At 36.2% G+C, this 13,069-nt stretch overlaps 2 pseudogenes; both read left to right on the forward strand.

Annotated features, from left to right (window-relative positions):
- Positions 1–579, forward strand: LOC114691225 (annotated as a pseudogene).
- Positions 580–6,350: 5,771 nt separating this feature from the next.
- LOC114691224 lies at positions 6,351–6,850 on the forward strand (annotated as a pseudogene).
- The last annotated feature ends 6,219 nt before the right edge of the window (positions 6,851–13,069 follow it).

The raw sequence follows: 13,069 nt of genomic DNA on the forward strand, positions 1-13,069 counted from the left end.
ATAGTTCAGTTCTACTTCTACTATGCTTTTGTTGTTGTGGATTGCCACCTGTTGGCTACAATGGCATATGATCTGGATGTGCTTCTCTTTGCTTTACAATATAACCATGTCCTGTCAAGTCTGTTCTTGGATGGTAGCTGGGGTGTATGGTATGGGCTTACCCAGTGCCACAGCTCACACTGTTTTTCTGATAAGAGTGCTTTTATGTAAGACTGATATAACAAGCCATTACTTCTATGATCTTTTTCCATAACTGCAAACAATGATTGTCCCTGATCTGACCATCCTTAGTGTTCACATCTTCATCATTGCTAGCATCCTCTATATTCGGTCCATTGGGGACAGATCCAAGACCTTCAGCACCTTCAGCTCCCACATCTTGGCTTTTGTTGTCTTCTTTGGGACATTAGCATTCATTTACCTTCAGCCATCATCAGTCACCTCCATGGGCAAAAGCAAAGTGCCATTGGCTGTTCATACTAATGTTGTATCCATGCAGAACCCCTTGAGCCACAGTCTGAGAAGTAAGAATGATAAAGTTCCCTGAATAAGTACCTTGAAAAAGTTTGCAGTGAATGAAAAATAGTGTTCTTTGACAAAGTCTTTTAAGTTATGGAGGACTGGAAAGGTAGCCGCCTAGAGGAAGCCTGAGGTTATTACTAGTTCATTGTTATATGTAAAGAGTGTAATGAAGACAAGGCTGTACTCCCAGTTTCACACACACAAAGAGCAGGTCCTGACTGGATGCCTGAGTCTAGTAACCAATAATAATCCATGTCTCCTTTTGGAAATGTTTTATGGGCTTCCCCAGTTGATAATATAAATGTATATTATATATGCATATACATATATACATAAATACATGTACATATGCCCGGCTTTTAAAAGACAAGACTCATCAGGTAATAAACACATTTATTTCTATATCTTTTGGTCTGATCATCAACATTTCTAAAACTATGATCTCTGAAACAAGTAAATAAGCATTTGGGATATACAATATGTATCCATAATTCTGGCTAATTATATAAAACTACATTAGAGTACATGAAAGCACAGAATAGATTATATCAAAGTCTGACCCATTAGGATGTAACAATACATGATAAAGAAAGATGATTATAAAATTGTAAAGAAATGGACATGAGGAAAATAGATTCCTAGGAAGAGGAGGAAGAGAGGCACCTGGAGTTCTGGCTATTCTGAGAGCCCAGACAAGGAGAACTCAGTCACTGTGCAGTGATCAGTGATTTCCCTGCTGCCATGTTTTCCTTTTTTTTTTTTTTTTTTTTTTTTTTTTTGAGACAAGGTTTCTCTGTGTAGCTTTGCGCCTTTCTTGGATCTCGCTCTGTAGACCAGGCTGGCCTTGAACTCACTGAGATCCGCCTGCCTCTGCCTCCGGAGTGCTGGGATTAAAGACGTGCTCCACCACTGCCCTGCTTTTTGTTATTTTGTTTTGTCTTTTTTTTTTTCTTTTTTAGAGCTGAGGACCAAACCCAGGGTCTTGGGCTTGCTAAGCCCACTGCCACTGAGCTAAGTCCCCAACCCCCTGCTGCCATGCTTTCATTCAGACCCTGAAGGAGTAAAAGAAGTGTAAGTTTGTCAGAGTGACATTATTATTCTTTTCCATGCACACAAAGTTCCCATATAAATTATTTCTGCCTTGGAATGACTTAGAACTTTATATATTTACTTTAACTGGATCATCTTAGACAAATAAAATTTATCTTGTTATTACTTTGTTTTGGTTTTTCTAGACAAGGTTTCTCTGTGTAGTTTTGGTGTCTGTCCTGGACCTCGCTCTGTAGACCAGGCTGGCTTCGAACTCAAAGAGATCCACCTGGCTCTGCCTCCTGAGTGCTGGGATTAAAGGCTTGTTTCTTTCCACCTCCCCAATTAAAGTGCCCTCAAGTTATTTCCCCCTTCATTTCACTCGTACCCTCTTCTTCCCCTCTCTAGAGTAGATGGCCACCCAAACATCCTTATTTTTCTGGTTTCTGCAGTAACCCTGGATTACATATTCACACCCAAAGATTTGAATCTAGTATCTGCAACAAGAGAGAGCAAGTGCTGTTTGTCTTTCTGGCTCTGAGTTACCTCACTCAATATTTTCTAGTTCCACCTATTCACATCCACATTTCAGGATCTTATTTTCTTTACACCTGACTAGAATTCTGTGTATGGGTACTATGTTTTCATTATTAATTTTTGACTCCAAGTTCATTTAGGTCATTTCCATTTCCTAGCTTTTGTAAATAAAGGTGCATACAACATGGCTGAACAGTAATCAGTGGTGTAGAATGTCAACTCCCTTGGGAAAAAGATGGTATTGCATGGTCAAATGTCTATCTATCTATCTATTTATTTATTTACTTATTTGTTTTTCTATTTACTTGCTTAGAATTCACCACTCTGACTTGCAAAGCAGCTGCACCAGTTTGCAATGCCATCAACAGTGAATGAGGTTTACACTTTTCCCACATCCTCTTCAAATATGTTGCCTTTTGTATCATTGATTTTATTCAGACTTGGATAAGCTGGAATCTTAAAGTGTTTTTGTTCTTGTTGCTTTCTTCTTTGTTTCTTTTTATAACTGGACCAAGATAGAATGTTCCCAATCACATACAGAACTAAGAGATAAGAGCTTAAGTCTTTATACTGTAGGATAAGAATTAAGATATTCACTGAGTTCATGTCACTGAGATACAATCCTTGATATTCACCTATAATGTTCAACTATATCATACAATAAATTATTCAAAAGGTTACTTTAATACTCTACTTTTTTATTTTATTAGCCTAGAAAATATTGAGCGGTACCAAAATTCCATGTGTATATTATGATTGATAAAGGTCTTCACTGTTTTCTTTCCAAAAAAGCTCAACTTCCCTATAAAGGCATAATGCTGATTGAAAAAGCATTTTAAAATAAGTGTCTACTTTTTCTCTGTATGCTGAGGGCCGTGGCAGGATACAGCAGGTGACAACTAGTCTTTGACCAGTCCACCCACCAGATATGTAACTCTGCTGAGTAGCGCCACCTGGCAAAGCCATGAGGTCACTGGCTGTGGAAACCAGTTGCTTTCTGTCTGTAACTTTATCGGGTGACACTGCTATGCCTCCCTAATAAGAACAGCTGTGGGTGCTTTCCACAGCCCTTTGGTAGTGTGTTTTATATCTCTGGGCACAAATTTAGCTGTAGATTTCTGTTTAAGCTGTATAATTCTGACGAACAGAAATATTACCAGAATATTCTTCTTTTACTGACACAGGAAAGTAACAGTATTCTCAGTCTCCATGACAGTCTTTTACACATTTTGCAAAGATCTTAGAACTAGTCTAAAACAGACTAAGATTCCCCTACAGAATATACACAAAGACTAATTCCCAGGTGTTGTTTATTGCTAAATCAAGGCCAGGTTATTTACATCTGTGGATTAAGAATTTGTATTTTTAAGGATTATGTTTTTCCTAATATGTTTCAGGTAGAGAAAGTCAATGTACTAAAAAGTAAAAGTTTTTCAGTCAAATAGCATAGTTTTCCTTCTTTGTTTCTTGCAGAGATAGAAATGCCACACTATTTAGAGGAATCTTAATATTTGTTATAAATATAGAGGCACACAGCAGGCATAAACTTTATTAAAAGGCTCTTTAGAGACTTCCAGTGTAATATATTGCGATGAAAACTCTAATGTAGTAAGAGTAGCATCATTATTAATTGGTTGGAGTTTTAATTATATAACACATTTATGTAAGTGAAACTGATATATTAAACATTATCATTTCTCAAGTGCACAATTCATTAATTTTTAGTGTGCCTATAATGTTCATTAGCAAACTCCATATTCTAATTGTAGAATATTTAACCACCATTTCAAGAAAAGCCCTGGACCCATTACCAGTGGTACACTAGAACTCCATTTTCCTTAGCAGCTGGCAGGCACTAGCTACTTTCTGTTTCTATGGATTTTCTTGTTAGAGATGTTTCATCTAATTGGAGCCTACAATATGTGTCCCATTCTGTGTGATTTGTTTTCCTTGGCATGGATCATGTTCTTTCAGGCTATAGCATATCTCTGCACTTCATTTCTCATTGTAGCATAACACTCTTTTTCAGGGATATGTGAAGTAGAGCTTTGTATTTACCACTGCATGGACAGCTGGTATGTTTCTTCTGTAACTATTTCAAATATTTCTGCCTTGATCATAACTTTACAATTTTTTGTGCATGTGTGTGTGTGTGTGTGTGTGTGTGTTCATTTCTGTATGTCTTTCATTCTTGTGCATATGTACCTAGCATTGAAGATTCTAGGTTATTTGTTAAACTTATGTTTCACAATTTAAAGAACTGTAAAACCATTTTCTTAAAAATTCCTTCCTCTAGGGTGCCCAGCCTCACCCGATAAGTCTACAACACTCATGACTCAGAGAGCGCTGAAGAAGGAGGGAAAGAAAAAGTGCAAGAGCCAGGGGACCAGAGTGTTTGCTGCATGACAATGTCTTCTATATTCAACAGAGAAGCTGCACCTGTGAAATCTCGATAGTATGTGACCTACACCAGAACTGCCCAGTAACAACAGCATCTTACATGCCAATATGGGTGAGGGACATTTCACAGGGCCTCACACCTACATGAAAAGCTATAGGTAATTAATGACTAAATGACTGCTGAGACCTGAGACCTGCGCTCTCTCTCTCTCTCTCTCTCTCTCTCTCTCTCTCTCTCTCTCTCTCTCTCTCTCTCTCTCTCTCTCTCTCTCTCACACACACACACACACACACACACACACACACACGTATGGATACACACATATGTATGTGTTTGTGTGAGTGTATCCTGATTAATTTAAAAAATAGGCCATAAATTTTAGAGGAAGTGGAGGACTATAGGAGGAGTTGACATGTGGAGAGAGAAGACTGAAATTGATATAAATGTAGTACCATAGTATGAAATTCTCAAAAAAAAGTATTTAAGAAAAAGAGTAAGATGGGGGGCACTCTACTGTCTCCAGTCTTTGGAATGTATTCTGTCAGGTCTTAGCTGGAGCAATTAAAGACATGAAGGAAGTAAAAGAGGTAGAAAAAAACTAAAATTTATTTTTGTTTGCAGACAATAAGATATTATACAAAAAAGGTCATAACCACTGCACAAAAACATTTCTAGAATTGATAAACATTCTAACCAAAGTATCAGGATAAAAAAGTAACTAACAAAATTTCAAACATTTTAATATACCAATAGTAAAACACTGAAAATGAATTATGGAAAGACTCCTGTTCACTACAACTTTAAAAAAAAAGAAAAAGGAAGAGAAAGAAATCAAACAACAATCTCCATCACTGGAGGTGAAAGATTTCTATAGTGAAATATTTAAATCTATGAATAAAGAAATCAAAGAAGCCATTACAAGTTGGAAGACCTTTGATGGTCGTGAACTGCTAAAGTTCATTTTGTGAATGAGAAGCCTATCAAAAAACATTTACAGATTTAATGCAGTACCAATCACCATGGCATTTGTCACAGAAATAGAAGTAAATTTTAAAATTTATTGGGAAGAACTAAATTCCCAAATAGCCAAGACAATCCTTAATAAAAATAAAAATACTAGAGTGATTACCAGGCCTGGCTTTAAATTACACCACAGACCCACAGAAAAAGGAAAGCTTTCATGTTTGTGTAAAGTTTGTGAAAATTCAATTGAGTTATTGTGAGAATCTTGTATTCTATTATTTCCTTTGTATTATTTATTTCTAATAGATATTACTATTTTTTTCTATAGACTTAACTGTATTTATTATATTTATTCATAAGTAAAGATAGTTTATCTTTTTGTTTCCTATATAGTGCCTTTAAATTTTATTTAGCTTTCTGACTGCCCAACCTAAAATTCTAGGATAACAGAACTAAAGTGAAGAGACACAAAATTGTCCTGTTCATTATCTTAAGTGGAAACTCTTTCCTTGTGGATACTGTTTACATTTTAACAAAAAAAGTTTTTGCTTCAATGGAGAAAATATTACAATCAAGGCACAAGATGTTCTTATAACATAAAATCACTTGCATCAGAGATATCTGAACTTGTGGGAATGGGTAGAATCAGTGAACATTCTTGAAGCAGAGGTAAAACATATGTTAACCACTAGGAGATGGTTTCTTTTTAGAACTCATTTTTTTAGGATTGAAAATTATCTGAAAAAAAGAAGGCGGTGTCTCCAAAGCTCCAGTTGCCCATGATCCTTGTCTTCCTAACAGTCTATGAGATTAGAATGATGGCAAACATGGGAATGATCAATTTGATTCTGTTTAATTCTTGGCTACACACAACTATGGATTAATTCCTCATATCTGTAATCATTTGCTTTACAATGCAACCATATCTTATCAAGTCTCTTCCTGGATGGTTGCTGGAGTGTATAGTATGGCCTTACCTAGAGCCACAGCTCATACTGTCTTTTTGCTAAGAATGCTTTTCTGTAAGGTTGATATAATAAACCATTTCTTCTGTGATCTTTTTCCATTACTGGAGCTCTCTTGCTACACTACTTTTATCAGTGATTTATTAGTGCTATCTAGTGCATTTAATAGCATTGTCCCACATCTGACCACTGTTCTCTCTTATATCTTCATCATTGTCAGCATTCTCCACAGTCATTTTACCGAGGGAGGACTGATCCAAAGCCTTCAGCACCTGCAGGTGCCACATTTTGCCTCTCGCTTTTTTAACCATTCATGTATCTGCAGCCATCTCCCATCATCTCCATAGACCAAGGGAAAGTGTCATCTGTGTTTTATAGCATCTGTGTACCCATGCTGAAGACTATGATTGATAGCCTGAGAAAGCTGTCCTGAAGAAGTTGCTGGAAGAGAAATTTCTTCTGAACATAGTAATATTTTTTTCTGGAGTACCGAAAAGGACTATAAGCATGAGTGTCACCAGTCAAGAAGTTATTGCCAGTATATTATTATTTGAAAGACATAAAATAAAGGCAGGCAGATGAGTATTTTTAGATTCAACCTGAAAATCGCTCTTATCTGGGATGCCCCAGAGTCCATTCACCCATCATAACTTTTATCACCTCTTAAAAATTCTTCAGCATGCCCTTTTAGGTGGTCATATTCATATTATTTATCTGGCCTTTAAAAATTTTTTTGGTCAATTACGCTTATCAATGAGTAAATCATTTAAGTACTTTGATACAGTTTTTGATACTTTATGTAGCTGCTCTTCTTTATTAATTTTATTAAGAAGCAAACCCCCATGTATTAATCTGAGGTGACTAAAATAAGCATTTAGAACATACAAATTACATCCCATTCTTCCTAAGTATGTACACCTATATTAGGCAATATGGAAACACAGGATGAGCTCTAAAATCATTCTCAATCACTAGAAGTTAAAAACATTTTGAATGGTAATGAAAAGAATAAACAGGTCTGAAAGCAATGCATTGCTTGTATTTGCTGGAGATATATAATTTTTCTTTCTTCAATTTATTTCCTGACAAGTCTAAACATTTTACTAAGCAGAGAGCATACCAAATGTCTTTTACTTTACTTTCCCAATTAACTTGTTTTTCAAAAACACAAACTAATTAATTATTTTGCATCCCTGCCACAGTTTCCCCTCCCTCCTCTCCACCCAGTCCCTCCACCCCCATGACCCCTCCATTCCCTACCAGCCCCCAATCCACTCCTGTGTTTCTGTTTAGAAAGGGCAGGTGTCCCATAAGTATCAACTAAACATGGCACATCAAGTCGTAGTAAGACTAAACACCTCCCCATGTATTAAGTCTGGACAAAGCGACCCATTATAAGGAGTAGGGTTCTAAAAACTAGTAAAAGATACCGAGACAGCCCCTGTTCCCACTGATAGGAGTTCAACAAGAGGACCAAGCTACATAACTGTAACATACATGCAGAGTGCCTAGTTCAGTCCCACACAGACTCCCTGGATGTTAGTTCCGACTCTGTGAGCCTGTTAGCCCAGGTTAGCTGATTTTGTGAGTTTACTTGTGGTGTTCTTGAGTCATTTGCATCCAACAATCCTTTCTCCCCTCTTCTGTATGAGTCCCTAAACTGGCCTAACGTTTGGCTGCAGGGCTGCATCTGTTTCCATCAGTTGTTGGGTGAAGCCCCTCTGATGACAATTAGGCTAGGCACCATTCTGATCACAGGAGATGGCCAGTTCAGGCTACGCATCCACTATTGCTGGGAGTCTTAGCTGCAGTCATTCTTGTAGATTCCTGGGAGATTCTCTTGTACCAGGTTTTCACCTGACTCCAAATGCCATTCCTCCTCCAGTCATCTCTTTCAGTACTCCCCATCATTCCCTGCAACTTGATCTCTCATGTTCCCGTCCCACCTGTCCTCAGAACTTCTTAATGTTGTTCTTGAAAACAGGGAGGGGTGAACCCATATTCCTCCTTTTAGGATCTGATCAGTTTCTTTAGTAAGACGCAGTAGCTCTTGATGGCACCTGCCTTACCTGGCACCCTAGTCCCCAAGTCTTCTTCTGGTTTTCCCTCATTAGTCTTATTTGCCACTTTCTGTGCATTGGTTAAAATATCTAAATTTTTGTAACTTGGGTGGGAAGAAAATGGATTTTATTCAATTCTTGGGTAAAATCTTCCAAGTCAATGAGTTACCAAGAACAAAAAGTTTCAGTTGCTTTCCTTGATATTTAATTTTTTTCCTTTTGAAGACAATATTTTTAGAAAATCCCTTTAGTGTATATCTTTGAAGTTTCAGGAATAGTTTAGTGTTTCTTACAGACTTTATGAAACCTATACTTAAAAAAATCCTGCCATTGGACTACATTACACACTGAAGAACCACTGGGAAATATATGTTAATTCTGGTTGTTGATTTCCCTGGAGATGAAACTCGAGGGATGAGACTCTAGAGGGAGATAACTCCCACTATTCTTTTCATAACCAATCTCTTATTGTGTGTGCCCAGCATATAAAATGTTTATACCAACCAATCTTAGTAGAACAACAAATGACTTTGAAATCCAGCTTTGAGGAATAGTGGCTCAATTGATACTTCTGTGTAATCTGCCCCTCACATACTCAAATCCATTTTTCCTTCTCATGTAAAGGAGAAGAAAAGCTTCCAACACTGAGCTGTCTGGGAAGGAGGAGAGGTATGCCCAGATACAAGTCCTTAGCTCCTAAATATCGTAGACTCCCCTACTCTGTTCTATGTTCTTTTGTTATTACACAGGTTTGAGTTTTATCTCTCAACACCCATTTTCATTCCAAGATCCTCACTTCCTTTTAAAAATAAGTTTGATAATATTGTTTTATTAATGCTTGTTTTAATTTAAAATTATTTCGGGAATTTCACAGATGAATACTCTTTATTTCGTTTTCCAAACATTCTCTCTCTCTCCTTAGTTTTTCCTGTTCTCTCTCCCAACAGCTTTCAAATGACTGCCTTCTTTAATTGCAGTTATATATATTCATCTATGTATGCTATGTATCATATATATGTATATATATATGTGTGTGTGTGTGTGTGTGTGTGTGTGTGTGTGTGTGTGTGTATGCATATATACAAAGAACATGGTGAGTTCATTCAGTGTTACTCATGTGTGTATGTGTTTAGGACTAACCAGTTAGGGTTGGATTGCTGTCATGAACTGAATGTGAATGGCAAAGATAGGGTCATATACTTGAATATTTGGATCCCTGTTGGTGGACCGTTTAGGAAGGATTATGAGCCATGATCTTTCTGAAAGAGATATGGTCTAGTTGGAGGAGATGTGTCACTGGGAATGCACTTTAGGTTTCACAAGCCAATGTCAGGCCTAGTCTCACTCTCCCTGCCCTTGCCTGTGTAATAGGATGTAGCTCTCTGTTATTGCCCAAGGGGCCTGCCTGCCTGCCTGCCTGCCTGATGTCACATTACCGACCATGATGAGGAAAGATTAAACCTCTGGAACTCTAACAAAACCCTGCAGATAAATCCTTGCTTCTGTAAGCTTTTTGGCCACGAGATTTCTTCACAGCAATAGAACAGAAAATTGCTGTAACTCTTTATCTGTGTGTGTGGTCATGTGAGATTTCCCCCACTCTCTTGTTGTCATGACAACTGGAACCAATTAAGTTCCAGACCTTTTCATTTCACCAACTTCCATAAACATTCTCCCATTCCCTATAATATAAAATCATGACAACCACTTCTGTGTACACTAATTTTAACTCAGGCGGTTTGATTGTTTTACAGTCCTTTGGAAGCTGTTTATCTACTTAGCTTGTTGAATAATTTTTAATTCATAAATTTAAGGCGTGGTGTTAATTACTACAAATGTAATTTAATATGAAAGAAAGTGTGGTTTATGGCTTATAATAACAAATATATAGTTAAGTAATTTCTGGCTCTAAATCCAATAAGCATAAAAAATAATCACAAAATGTGCCTGGTCCAGTGCATATACATTATGGCTTCAAATTTAGTATTTTTATGGGATGCCCAAGTGTGTAAATGAATGGGTCTCTGATTCTTGTTCCTTCTCCTGGGCTCTTTTCCTTCTGTTGGTTTGTCCTGTCCTACTTTGATGTTATAGCTTTTGTTTTATCTTACTATGTATTATTTATTTTGTTACATATTTTTAAAAAATAATGAATGAATGTCAACCTAGCAAACAGGGTAAAAGTTAACAATGGAACCGTCACTTATTCCTGCTGGGAGAGGGAAAATCAGCTTTCTCCAATAGAGTGACATGGAGTATATCAACCCCTCCAGGACAGGCCTCAATTTCAAGAGTAGTTGGACTCCAGAGATTTTGTGTGTGTGTGCTTTTATTTGGTTACAGATTGGTGGTTTTATTGAGGAGGTACATGATTTTATTTTGTTTTCTTGGTTTGGGGAGGTTTGTCATTATATTGGTTTGTTGTTGTTATTGTTCTTTATTGAGGAAGAAACAAATTAGTGTGGGTAGGGAGTGGGAAAGGACTTGGGCGGTGTGGAAGAATGTGATCAAATATATTTAAATTTTAAAATTCTTTTGGATAATAAAAATATATTTGTTTGAGTTTTAAGATGGTGCTCATTTGCAAGGCTTATATTGCTTTATTGTATTGGTTTTTATTTTTTAATTGTTGAAAACTATTGAATAAAACAGAAATCTTACCTTTAACAACAACAAATTATGTTAAATAGAATAAGGAGATAAGAGTAAAGCTTAAAGGAAGATTACAACCTATTCTGTGTGCACACTCAATGTACTTTTCTGTATCAATCATGCAATGTGATATTTAGGCCAAAAAGAATGAATGTTTTATTTGTATGATTCTCTAAAATACTTTTGTTGATACCATCACTGAGTGGTGGACTAGCATCATAGTGGCTGTGGTCCTTCCGGATCTTTGTAAATTATTTATTCCTGTGTCTTGTTTGCTGACTAGACTGTAGAATTCTGAAGAACAGATTATCTCTATTCATTATCTCCTTATCCTGAAAGCCACAGGAAACCATATACTTAACACATTTAAATTTGTTTTAATATTAGTCCATGTTAATTCGTAATAATAACTACTTGAATCTTTATCAGCACATAAGTATTCATTACTATTTATAATAAATGTCAAATAATTTCTTATTTGGTATCTTCCAAATTATTTATATAATGCTGTTTCAAGACAGAATTGAACATGCAGAACTAAAATATAACACATTAAGAACTTGCACATTAAAATTAGATATTGCTTGAATTCATATTACTGTGAGATGCTGTTCTCTATTTTTACCTGTAATTTATAATTATCTCATGTAACAAATGATCTGTTAAAGCTGGTTACATTATCTATCTCATTCATATTTTCTATTAGGAACTAGTAAATAGTGAATGATACAAAAATTGTGGATGTAAACTTCATAGCTCTGAATCTTCACTGTTTCTTTTTCCTACAAGTGAAATTGCACTGATTGAAAACTAATGATGAATCTGGAAGACACTTTACTGTGAAAAATAAACTAAGACATAACAGGAAAAAGACTGCATGGACCGACTTATATTAATTATTTGTAGCGGTGAAACTCAGTGAGTTGGAGAATACAATAATGATTGTGAGAACTTGGGTGGAGAACATAGATAATACACATGTTCAATGAGTTCATAGTCTCAGGTATTTCACATGAAGCAGTTCTTCTGAATATCTTCATAAAGATAATCAGTGTAGTAGTATTTTGAAAGTTTAAAATATATCACTGTATAATTCAAACTATTTGGTAGTAAATGTTATACCAAATATTCGTATCAAAATACAAAGACAGACACAAATTTCTACCAAGAAACTTGGGGAGGTGATATATACATCAGTTATATTGTTGGTGGTGCTGATAAGATGAACATTTAGAAAGAATAAACTAATGAAATATATGTGTATCTTTGCATCTCAATTTACTGGTTAAGAACAATTCTTTGTCAAAAAAGCCTGGTTTTGTAATTTTGCTTATGATTCATTCATATTTAATAGGCATCTGACATAGGGAGCCCATGACAACTGATACAAAGCAGGTACTGGGTAACTCTGTGACAAGGACAAAGACATACAAACACTCAGGAGATACAAGTGGAGCTCAACAGAAGGTAATGGTATTAAGAGAGATTGCTAGAACTGGGCTACAGGAAAAGTTAGTAAATGAAATTGGTCCAAGCCCACATGCATATTTCATTCATAAACAGATAATGAGGATTCTGTGACAGAGACCAATATTTCCTGGGGAAGCTTTGCAAAGCATGAGAAATACAGCAAAGCCAGCCAATGAATGGACTCAAAGATGTAGAAGGATGTGAGCCTTTCTGTGTTCTTTTTGGTGAAATAGAATGCCACAGGAAGGCAATATATAGCAATCAGATCTGTATTTATCTTGTTATAAGTTTCTTAAGGTTGAGAAGTTCAAGACCAAAAGCCCATATCAAGGGAAGACCTTTTTGGTACATCATGAAATGGCAGAAGGCTGAAGAACAAAAGGAGTACCAATGGAACATATAAAGAAATATATAAACAATATCAGCCCCATGTTATAATCCCACACCTGTGGCAAATAACCCACCCACAT

This window comes from Peromyscus leucopus, chromosome 7, assembly GCF_004664715.2.
Source record: "Peromyscus leucopus breed LL Stock chromosome 7, UCI_PerLeu_2.1, whole genome shotgun sequence".
Lineage (NCBI taxonomy): Eukaryota > Metazoa > Chordata > Mammalia > Rodentia > Cricetidae > Peromyscus > Peromyscus leucopus.